The following is a 13,502-nucleotide window of genomic DNA, read 5'->3' on the forward strand; positions in this document are numbered from 1 at the left end:
AAGGGCCTTTTTTATCCATCTCGTCCTAGGCATTTGAATCCTCAGAACCGGCCCTGCCTAGTTGTCTTATAATTTCTCCACTCTACTTATTTTTTCTGCAATTGATCATCATTTCTATTAACGGAATTTTTGAACAGCTGCATGGATAATATATAAAAAGGCTCACTAAGCTAGCAAGCATCGTATACGAAGTTCAACTTATAATTGTTTTTGTCGACCAAGAAACCCAACTAGTTTTAGCTTCAATATTGCTAAACATAAACCATTGAATGGATCAATCATATCAAATAAAACATTCTCCCTTGTTCTTTTTATCACCAAACTGAATATTATTTCGAAACCTCCAAAGCACCGAAAGTAGGGTCGTGATAACGAAATCTGTTGAAAATATGGTTTAGTGACACTTGGAAATATGAGAATCGTGATAATCACTTTCTAATCGAAGTATTTGAGTGGTACTCCCAAATCCTTAATTGGATAAGACTCAGATTAAATCAGAGAGAAAGAAAGAGAATGAGAGGATATGATTTCGTGAGTAGCAGAAATGAGACCAAAACTGAATTTAGATCTTGTTGGATTAGTGTTTAAGTCCATAACTATTTTGGTATGTACTTGACCCGATGGTGCATGGTCCTTTTGGGTTGCCTTCACCAAAGCAAATTGATTGGAGAAATAAATAAAGAGAGAGAGGTTATTATGATTTATTAATATGTTATAAGAATAATATATTAAAGGAGAAATCATATTTGCTTAATTAATATTGGTCAATAATTAATTAGGAATTAATTTTGTGATCAAGTGTAATTAATTAAACTAGAGGGGCTGAATTGTAATTATGTGATAGTTACAAAATATGGTAATGGTTATCCTAAATATGGGTTGAACGAATTTAAGGAGATAAGGATCCTTGAAATCGTCCAAAGGATAAAGGATAAGGGTTTTCAAGGCTTATCTTATGGTTGCTTTGTAGATAAGCAACTAGATAAGGATAATGACTGAAACCCTATCTCTACACCTATATAAAGACCCTAAGGCCTTAGAATTCATGTACTTGTTCCCAAGGAGTCCTAAGGATGAATTATAACCTCTCTCCTCTCTATACCTTCTCCATTTGCTCTTGGTGTTTGTAAGCCATTAGAGGAGTGACACTTGTGACTCTAAGCATTCCAAAGTCAATTCAAGGAGGAATTAGGATTGTTATTACTCTATAACAATCAAGGTATGTTCTTAAACCCATTCATATGTTAATATCGATTTCATATACTAGAATTAGTGTTTATAGTCTTGGATTCAAAGCATGTACAATAGAGAAACCTAGATCCAAGCATTAGGGTTTGTATAAGCACATAGGATGTCTTATGACCAAAACCCATCAGATCTTTGTCTGAAAACTGTCATATGACAGTTTAAAATTGTCACAAAACCACCAAAACGGTCATAAAACAGGTCAACTGAATAAAAGTCAAAATTTGGTCAATTATTTAAAAAACCAGAATTCTTTAAAATTATCAAAAAAATACCAAAACCGGTCATAAACAGCTCGATCCCAGCTAGGGGTTGCCGCCCTTGGACCCCGCTCCCAGGGGCGCTGCCCCTAGATCCCAGTTCGTTCAGGGGCTTCACCCTTAAATGACAGTATATTTTGATACTTAATCAAACTTAAACAAGTGTGTACTCCACACCTTCCTTACTTGTTTAATATTTATCAATATCACTTTTTGTCAACAAAGTAATCCCATTACACTTAAATAACATTGATAATAACAAATCACCAACAGAATCTAACACCAATATTTTGGAAGCCGGAATAGGACACGAATCATCTCAAATAAAGATAACTTTCACATTTGAAAATGTTAAAATCACTCAATACACCGACCACCGACCATAAAGCATTCGCAACCTCTAGCCCAATGAATGTATGATTGTTAACTTCCAGAACTTGCAAGCAAATTAGACATAAAGCCGAGTGCAAATCAATCCCTCTATACATCCAATTTATTATTTTTTAAAAGTCTATCCTAGTGAATGTTATTCGTTTTGAAAATGAAGATTGGAATCATTTTTCATTACTTGGAAAAGATTAACTGTACAAACATACATACAAAAAGAGAGTATCAGCTACCCACTCTCTAACTAACCACTAACCATAACAATTAACTATAGTTACAACTCTAACAGTAATAATAGTCAACTAAAGTCAAACTCAATAAAATGGTTATTACACCAATAGTGGAGCCATAACAGAATATGTTAAGTGTTAACCTTTCTTGGAATAAACATGTTTCATCGAGTGGGAATATAAGAACACACAACTATTTCAAATTGAGTCATGAGATATTCGGATTTGGCTAGTTACATTGTTTTGGGAATATAAGAACGCATAGTCTTGTGATTTTTAGAGGACTTGCAATTTATAATAACTCGTATACACTATTTCATAAGTTAGTCTTCTTCAAATAACTAAAATATTTTGTAGTAAAGTTATAATTTAGATATTTGTTCACCGATTAACAACGTGGATATGTTTGGATGCAGTTAATTTGACACTATTGTGGGCAAGATGGAGTTTATAGATCAACGTATAGTTGTTTGGCCATGTTAAACCTGTTAATGCTGTGGTTTGAGATTTTATTCGGTCAGGATTAATGCTAGAAATTCAAAAATTTGTGTTAAATGGGTTAATTGTGTGCAAAATCCTAGTTTAACAACATACTCTATTATGTAACTTTGTTGTTATAGCCCTTTGCTAACCTTTTATTTTACCGTATCCGTTCTAAAAAAACATCGAGTCATTTTATGGCGTAATTATTATCATTGCAAATTTTAGAACATATTGAAATGGCACCTAAATAATTTTGATAATTTTTCACATTTTGTAACGGTTTATACACACCCACTATTATATTTTTAAGTCTAGATTCTTTGTGGATATAAGATGTGAATCCTTAACATTTTGATTAGAGACACATATCCATTTAACTTCTATACTCTTAGCTAAAAGATCATTAAAAAAATTATTTCTTCACCAACAAACATTGAGTAATTTTATATTGCAATTATTATCATTGCTAGTTTCAGAAGATATCGGACTAGCACATAAAACATTATTCTACAATTCTATCCATATCCACAATAATCAAAGTTTTTTCTAAAGTAACAATATTCCATCTACTTTAATTACATATATACATTAAAAAAAAAAAGCTAATATACCAAATTTGAAATTATAAAATAAATATAATGTAACCTCAAATAGTCAATACTGCACTTCTAATTTTGATTAATATAATTGAATCAAATATAGATAGGCATTAAGGCCATCAAACTATGTCAAAGGTCTTATGGTTCAAGTGAGGTAGCGAATAAGATTTGCATAAATTATATATAAAAATATGTTAAAAGCCTTATAAGCATCGATCAGATTTGTGGGAATTTTTTTTAAACTACGTTATTGCAAAAGTTATATATCAAGAACAATAGTATAAAATTAGCAAATGCCTATAGAAAGGTATGAATGGGTAACGATACAAGTGTTTAGAGGCCAATCGACGAAAACAGATCAAAAAAAGAAAAACTACTTACGAGGTGACAATGTTTTAGATTTGTTCAGAAAACATCATTGAAGTTTTTTTTTCTTGCTCGTTATACCATTGAACTTTTAAAATTGTCAATAAAAACAATTGTTATTGAGAATAGGAGGTTTGATGCTCATTTGTCATTTTTTATTGAGTTGGACACCGATTACCAACATGTATTCTTTCCAACGTTCATATACACCATTAGGGCGAAAACTTCACTTTGGATGGAAGTAGAGCAACGAATTTTCCATCATCATGATGTCTTCTCCTTCAAATTTGCATATATCTAACTTAAAATCACATCTCCCCAAGCTAAATATGGCAGTTAATGATACAAAATCTTGTCATTATGGCTACCTTTCTCGAATTTGGATATCATGGATCAAGGATAATCTTGGCTAAAGGTTTAGCGTTTGATGTGACTCTTGGTAAATGGGTTTTAATGTTTTAGTTATATGTTTTTCTCATCTAATTTTAATATCCATCTGGAGAATCCAAAAAAGAAATGTATTTTCTGGGAATGGGTAGATGAAGAATTAAGAAAAAAAAAAGCACGATGAAGTTGAAGCAAGCTCCTTTAAAGTGAAGATTGCAATTCAATGAGTTGAACATGTAGAAGATGAAGATTAAATATATGGGGTTTAAATTGAAGATAATTAGTAGTTTCCTTAGTTACCGAATTTAATTTTAAATATAATTTGATTGATTAACAAAAATACTATAACACCCTCAATATCTCTAAAGAAATCAATGCATGAAATTATATTACGCATTAACTCAATAGTTGTTAGTTATATATATATATATATATATATATATATATATATATATATATATATATATATATATATAGAGAGAGAGAGAGAGAGAGAGAGAGAGAGAACATAAACAAAGAGAGAGTTAGCAAAAAGTATAATATAAAAAATTCAAAAAAAAGTTATTTTTTTCAACTATTATAAAACTAGGTGCGAGACTCGTGTACTACACAGGTTGATTAAAAAAATTAATATCAATGTGTAAATATTAACCATTTTTTTAAGTAAAATTTTGAAATAAATACAAATGAAATGATGAATAAGTAAGTAATTCAATCTATACGGTTGAAATACTAAGGATACAAACGCCTTGTTGATTCACCGACGATTTTAGAATCTTGGGTTTCTCGATCTTCGGATATGTAACACCATGTTTCGAGTCGTTTCATGATTCGAGGTCGTGACCCGAAGATCAAGTATCATAAGGCTTTGGGCTTGGGATAAAAAAGAGGTTTAGATCCATTTGGAAGTGGATTATGTGATCCAAGAGTTTAGTTTGTACTTTGGAGCCCAAGGGTATAATGGGAAAAGTGGTGTTTCAGACTTCTTTATGAATTAAGGGTTTTAATTCGATGTGTTTTAAGTTAAAATTAATTAGATATGGTTGTAGAGCCCCTCAATACCTTTGCGTGGATATGAAGATCGTCGAAATCAGAGTTGAAACGAAGAAGTTAAAACCGTTTGATGTTAAGACGGTTTTGGATTAAGCCGCGTATGTTGGGCGTATGGGGAAGTGCATTAGGCATACTAGGGTATCCATGAGTACGCTGGGCGTACACGATCAATGCCCAAACCCTATTCTCATGGTTTGAGCCCTATTGAAGCTCCTTAACTTCCCCAAACCCATTCCTGACCCCCACCTCTCCAACACCCTCCCATGAAACCTTAATCATAGTTTGAGCCTTGTGAGCAAAAAGAAGGTGTTTTTAAGTGCTTTGGAGTGTTCTTGGTGCATCTTGGAGAAGATGGAGCTCATTGGAGAAGTGTTGGTTGCATTGGAGCTTATAGATCCAGACTTTGTTCACCTTGATCTTTCTATTAGAGGTATAAAGCTTGAATCTTGATGATGCATTTGGTTGATTTAGCTAGTTTTGGATGCTATGAGCTTTTGGTCACTTTAGTGCATAAATTTTAGATCTTGAAATTTTGTGACCTTGTTATAGATAAAGTTGGAAACTTTATCTATCTAAACATCATATTGATGCAGATCTAAAGGTTGGAGATTTGCACTTAATGAATTAAGTTGAAAAAGATGCACTTTTGGTCCCTTTGAGACTTAAAGACTAGGACTTGGTTGTTTGGACCATTCTAATGGATAAAGTTGGAAACTTTATCAATTATGGAGTTATTAGGAACCAAGAAAAATGTAATTTTTGACCTTAGTTTCCTTCCATGCTTGGGATAGGATGTCTTAAAGAGTTAAGACGTTAGGATTTTTGGTATTGAGCACGTATTAGCCATGCAAGATCATAAAGTTGGAAACTTTATGATTAAGAACATCATTTGGGGGCCAATCTGGATTTTAGGTGAAGGAGCTTAAGGATTAAACTCTTAATGGGAAATATGAGTGGCAGTCGTGTACGTTGGGCGTACCAAAGGATACACTGCGCGTACCTGGTTAGCCCCTCGAATCTGGTCAAACGCATAGTACGCCCTGCGTACCTGTTGTGTACGCCCAGCGTACTTACCAAGTTGAACTGATTGACCCAATTGACTTTGAATTTGACTTTGACCAGGGGTTTGACCTAGGGGTATTTTGGGTATATGGATTATAAGTTACTTTAGTCAATTTCCAATGAATAGGTGACCGGTAGAGCTAATATTCGGAGCAACGTCCTGTTCAGCGATCTTTCAGATTGAGAGGTGAGTCTCTTCGCACTGTTTAGCGGGTCAAAGGCACTGATTCCGACCCATGGATTATGGTTATCTATATGATATTTGTCTGTGTGACCTTGCATGTGTGTATGTATTGTATGTATGTTGGGTGGGGCCCGATGGTTGTCAGGCAAGAACCATTTATGTATGGTATGTGGTATTTTGGGGAACTCACTAAGCTTTGTGCTTACGATTTATGTTTATGGTTTCAGGTATTTTTCGGTTCGAAAAAAGGAGGGCTTGTCCTGATCGCAGTGCATCCACCAACTTTGCCGCAACTTTATGATTTTGGGATTGTACTCTGATAACTATTTTTTTTACTTTGATATACTTTTGAATGATTGAAAATGATAAATGGTGTTTATGGTTTAATTAAAAATGAAAATTTTACCTTATGATTTTTGGGATGTTACAAGTTTGTAACAAAGCCTTGGTTTGAGGGATTCGAGCATACTCTAGGGTGTGACTGAACACAAACTGAGGAATTGGTAATATTTTAAAAGAAAATAAATTTCTAAAAAGACTTTTGTAAAGAAAAAGGGGTGTGATGCGTGCAATCGGCCGAGCTCAAGTAAGTGATTCCCAGAATACCCATACATGTTGATATATAATATGATATGAATGTTTCATGTTAGGATAATACATTCAGGAATTGCATGATAGATTGGCCTGATATGTGATGCGTTGTAGCCTAGGAAGCATTGGATGCTATGCTAGATTGGGAATATGTATTGGTATCAATAATTGCTAAGTGTATGCTTTAAAATTGTATACGATTAAGATCATATAACCCTAGAACAACTGATTTGACCTTATTTCATGTTCCTCATTCAGTTGTGGTCCTATGGTAGAGTCTATTATTCGACAGTCTATTGGATCTTGTATTGTGTATAATTTGCATGCATAAGGCAACCGACAGTGAGAGTGGAGGTTCCTAGCACGGATAGTAGTAAGTGAGCTTGGGATGTCCTTTGTTTGTTCTGTAGTTTGGAGTGTCACTGCACGAATGCGGCTTGCATTGTACTTTGTGGAACTGTTAGTGATGCGAGTTAACAATTAAGTGAATATGTCAAGTCACGTGTTGCAAAGGTTAAATAATCTCATATTGATGGATTGACTCTACTGCACAACTCACATCTGAGTCTAACCGTTGTAGGGTTGAGTCTATTACTCAAAGAATTATCTAGGCTTTATGGCACATGATTATATTCATAAAGTAGTTAGCTGATATTAGTGGGAGTTCATCAACAACTGATGGCAGGGTGAGGTCGGAACCTAGGAGAGCCTAGGAAGTGTTTTAGTGGGTTAATTGCGCTGTATAAAGGTTATATGTAGTATTAGTTGAGAAGGTGACTTGGAGGATTCAGGATGATTTTTGAGGAAAGTATGGATAGGTGTGGAAGGTAGTATTGGGCTCGTACTACTGAAAGCATAGGATCCATACTCGAATCGAGGGGGGTCATGAAGAATATAGGAAGCTTGCGGATTAGGATTCTTGGATATGTTTTGATTATTGTTGCAGGGTTTTGAGCATTCTATAACCACCATGGAGCATCCTATGAGTTTTGGCCCAACTTGATAATCCATGAACCATTATCCCACTATATAAGTATGGATGATTTACACAATCAACCCATATATTTAATTAGTCACCTTTTTGATCACTTAATTAATTCTAAATTAATTCTTGAACACTAATTAAATAATATTATTAATATATTAGAACTTATAATATATTAATAAATCATAAGTGTTATTTCTCTCATTTTAGTCTATCCAAATGCATGATGCCATGCAACCCAAATGGACCATGCCAAACCGGGTCAACTACATACCAGAAATAGTTATGGACTTAGACACCTTATCCAACAGTCTCACACTTGGATAAGTCTAATAACTATAACTGCAAGTATGACTTCAGGAACCGATCAACAATCGTAGCTCTTTCAAGGTCTCTCGGAACTGAGATGATGATGACGATACGCCATTTAAGATAAGTGATCATATAATCCTCCGTTCTAGATATCAGTCAGACAAATACATGGAACAATGTCTTACTTATTATCCAGCGGTTTGTTTCTCAATTTCCAATTTGTTTGACAAAGAACTTAATCGAACACATCAATTTAGTTCTAACCGGGCTCGGTACATAGGTCAATACAAAATCATCGAGGGGCCCAGATATCGCTTCTCATCCAAGAAGTAACAGATAAAATTCGACTCATATGCTTGTTCTACTACTTGTTGAATCGCATACAAAATTACGTTCTATAACATCAAGTTACCAATGCATTTTCGTACAATCAATTCATAACCAACTCATAGAAAACAAGTCATATCTCTATGTTTGAAGACATATATGATATTACCGTCTCACAATCACTCAAGATAAATTCCATGAAGTGATACCAGTGAGCGTGGGTTGAGTCCAATACTTATAGCCATGTCCAACATCTTAGACCTCTACAACCAACTCATGACAGTCGTGATTCATACCTACTTTCAACATATGACCGACTGTGGAGAATTTGAATAATATGTAATACATAACATAAATATTATGGAAGTCAAAACATGCAAAAGAAATATAGTAAACGATTGACAAAAGATAGCAACACTTTACTCGTAAATAAACACAACTTTTATTCATCATCAAATGTCAATTACACTTTACAAATTTCAAAGCTATCGAACTACTAAAACTAATATCATCCTTCAGCTCTATGCTCCTCACATGCTGGAGATGTTTAACCCTACTCAGTCCCTTCGTGAGGAGATCTGCTGGGTTCTCATCCAATGATACCCTCTTTGCCACAAAGAGTCCTTCTATTCGATGTCTGATGAAATGCTATTTTCTTCCGATGTGTATGGATCTCCTATTATCCCTTGGTTCTTTCGCTAAGGCAACTGCACTTTCACTATCATAGAAAATTTCCATAGGCTCCTGTATAGCTGGTACAACTCCAAGGTCTCCAATGAAGTTCTTCAGCCGTATTGCCTCCTTTGTTGCCTCGCTTGTTGGTATATACTCTGATTCGCAAGTTGAATCAGTCACTGTCTCTTGCTTGGAACTTTTCCAAGTAATTGCTCCTTCGTTTAAGGTAAAGACACCCCTCCTTGTTACAAATACCACATTCTCACTGGGTCTATAGAAGAGGTAACCGAAGGATTTCTGTGGGTAGCCGATGAAAATACACCTCTCACTTCGAGGTTCGAGCTTATCGTGAGTCTCACGCCTCACGAAAGCCTTGCAACCCCAAATCTTGATGTGCTCTAGATTAGGAACTTTTCCAGTCCATATCTCATGAGGAGTTTTGGCAACTTTCTTTGTAGGGACTAGCTTAAGGATATGGGACTAGCTTAAGGATATGGGTGACAGTCTCTAAGGCATACCCCCAGAATGAGATTGGTAGCGAAGCTCGACTCATCATGGAACAAACCAGATCCAACAAGGTTTGATTACGCCTCTCAGCCACACCATTCAATTGTGGTGTCCTGGGAGGTGTCAATTGTGAGACATTCCCACATTCCTTAAGATAGTCAAGGAACTCTGTACTAAGATACTCACCACCACGATCGGATTGAAGCATCTTAATGTTCCTTCCCAATTGATTCTCGACTTCTTGTTTAAAGTCTTTACACTTTTCAAAAGTCTTTGACTTATGCTTGATTAAGTATACATAACCATATCTACTATAATCATCTGTAAAAGTCACATAATAATGATTAGTATCCCTTGTGGCAGTTTTGAAGGGTCCACACATATCTGTGTGCACTAGATCCAACAAACCTTCACCCCTTACACAATAACCAGTAAAGGGTGAGTTTTTCATTTTTTCAAGTAAGCATGATTCACAACTATCATCTGACTTTAGGTCAAATAATTCCAAGACTCCATCCTTTTTTAGTTGACCTATACGTTTCTTGCTTACATGTACAAGATGACAATGCCATAAAGATGATTTATCCAAGTTATTATTAGAAGAAGAATCAATACACGACACATTATTTCCTAGGTTATCTACAACAGACACAGCTTCATACACACCATCACAAGGTAATGCTTTAAAATAAAGAACATTATTAAAGAAAGTATTTATTCCACCAACTTCATTATCAAAAGAAAAAGTGAACCCTTGTTTGTATAAAGCATGAAAGGAAATAATATTTCTTGCCATTTCAGGTGAGTAACAACATTTATTCAAATCTAATGTAAACCCACTACTTAGCAACAAAGAATAAACTCCAATCTTGGTGACATGTGAAGCTTTCCTATTCCTCATGATCAAGTTGATCTTTCCATGCTCCACATTCTCACTTCTTCTTAGTCCCTGAAAATCAGAACATATGTGAATTCCACAACCTATATCAAGGACCCAAGAATTAGAATAGCGTGAGTTATTAGACAATATTGTGTAAATACCTGCATGGGTGGGTTTTACTTTCCCATCCGTAATATCTTGCTGGTACTTTGGGCAGTTTCGCTTCCAATGCGACTTTTCATGGCAATAGAAGCATTCAACCTCTTTTAGGTCAGAAAAAGGAGTGAAGAAACCTTTCTTGGTTCCACTTGAAGAGGACCCATCAAGGTTCTTGCCCTTGGTACCCTTCGAAGGGTTCTTCCTCTTTTTCCCTCTACATTTCCCGATTGCCAGTATAGGGGTGGAGCTTGGAGTAGGAGTAGGAGTGGTAACAACCGACTTACCTTTAAGACCTGTTTCAGCGGTCTTTAGGAGTCCTTGAAGCGTGCTAAGGGTAACTTCCTCCTTGTTCATGTGGTATGTCATACGAAATTAATCATAACACGAAGGTAAAGAGTGAAAATTGATGTCTATTGCTAACTCCTCAGGGAAGTTCACATTTAGCTTCAGCAAACGGTCCACATACCTTTTCATTTTCTGGATGTGGCCCGTGATGGGTTCACCATCCTTCATTCGGGTTGTTATCATGGAGGAGATGATATCATATCGCTCTTGACGAGCACTATGATGGTAGCGGTACATCAAATATCGGTGCACCTCAAGAGGATAGTAGTCCTCATAGGACTTTTGGAGCTCGGCTATCATAGTGGCCAACATGATGCTTGCCACTTTGGTAGCATCTCTTTCATGTGCCTCATATTTAGCGACCTCCTCAGGAGAAGCAGACGGCTCAGGTACCTTAAGCTCCTTGTCGAGGATGTATTCCTTGTCCTCATACCAAGTGACCATCCTGATGTTCCAAATCCAATCCATAAAGTTGGATCCATTAAATATGACTCTCCCACAAAGGTTCATGAGAGAGAAGGAGCCGGTAGGGTTAGAGCCAGAAATAGCATTGTTGGAAGACATCTGAAAAAGAAGAAAACAAGTTTAAATTAGATATAAAGATAGTCCTTAATAAAATACCCAAATGTAATGTTAAGGCTAGGATCCAATCACAATATATTATAACTTAGAAGAAGGATGTTGTAATCTAAGCTATAACATATTTGAAAGGTAGGTGAATGAGGATTCACCAATTTCCACCATGAAAACGAAATATAAATTATTAGGTTTTAACTAGTTTTTACAAACTCCTAGATTCTTTTGAGATTCATTGAAATTTTCAATGGCATGTTTCAATCTCGAGTGTGCCCTTCAGGACTGGGATGCTGAGGATCACAAAACAAGGTGTGAAGTAACCATGCAAATTACTTGGTAACCTTAATTTTTTTCACTCAATCGATGTGCCGGTTAACCACACGTGCTCCATCGACCTATAAAAAGCCTTAAGTCACCCTTTTCCTACCTTGTTAAGTCCAAGTTAGTTTGTCGGTTAACCACACACGCTCCACTACCGACTTAATCAAGGTGCAAAGTGTAATTTCATGGGTTAACACCTTATTCACATTTTCCTAAAGTAACTAAGATTGGGAATTTATAAAAACATTTAGTTACTTTAGTATCATTATACTTTTAATGAGGATTTAAAGTCATTTTCCTACCCGTTCGGATAACCACCATCCACCAGTCAAGGAAACGGTGAATGAGAGTGGACACCCATTAAGCTGCTATTTTATAAGAAACAACCTTATACCCCCCTTATAAACCGGCTTCGTGAATGAGGCCTACTAATGGTAAAATGACTTGATCTTATACACACACACACACACACACACACACACACATATATATATATATATATATATATATATATATATTATTAACTTATAATATTATAGATTATAAGGGTTGAATTTTAACTTTTAAAATTCTAGGGTTGGAACTAAAGTTTACTAGATGACTTTACATGTTCCAAAACTTGAGTGCAAGTTTTGTAACTTTACAAAACTTTTCAATTCATAACCTATGAGTTATTGTTTATTAAAAATGAATACTCTTCATTTTTTTGTAACTTATGTGTTCTTTTAATGGATTTATTACAAAGTGACTTTTGGTTATCCATAACTTGAGGATAAGTTACGGACTCCATTAAAACACATCATGATCATGAATTAACTACCAATCAATAGCACATAATTCATATGATCTTGCAAGAACTCATAAGAACTAGAATATTCATATCAAAATTTCAAGAACATATGAACACATATAAAAATGGAATTTTGATATTAGCCATTGTAAATGGATTAGAACAACCATTACACAATCTAAAACAAGTTTTAAAACACCAAAATAGTTTAGGGTAGTGTTTCTAGTACATTTCCAGCAGCAAAAATCAAAAATCTGAACTCTTCCTGGCGAACTCGTTGAGTGCAGGAACTGACTCGCCGAGTTGGTTGAAGATACGCTTGGACTCGTCGAGTCCCCCCATGGACTCAGCGAGTCCCTTGTGCAGACAACAAGAATTTCAATTTTTTCAGCTATTTTGCATCAAGTATCAAACAAACAAGCCTAGGCTCTGATACCACTGCAGGATATTGAGCATTCTAACACTCCTAAGGTGTTCATGAAACCCTAGAAACATTGGATCTATGTTTGACTAAGATACATGCAAAATTGATTTTCCAAGGTTCATAATCCTATCTAGCATACATGGGAACTTTTAAACATAAAAGTTAGCTAGAAAACATAATTTGTAGTAGTTTGGATTCCTTGAAAACATTGTGAGCCTAGCACCCTAAGTGTGATGCCTCAAATGTCTTACACAACACATAATGCTATTGGAATGACTAGAGAGAAATGTAGAACACTTCTAAAATTGGCTTTCCCTCCCTATTCTCTCTTGAGTGCTGATTTTGGTGAAGATA

This window comes from Lactuca saligna, chromosome 4, assembly GCF_052625555.1.
Source record: "Lactuca saligna cultivar CGN05327 chromosome 4, ASM5262555v1, whole genome shotgun sequence".
Lineage (NCBI taxonomy): Eukaryota > Viridiplantae > Streptophyta > Magnoliopsida > Asterales > Asteraceae > Lactuca > Lactuca saligna.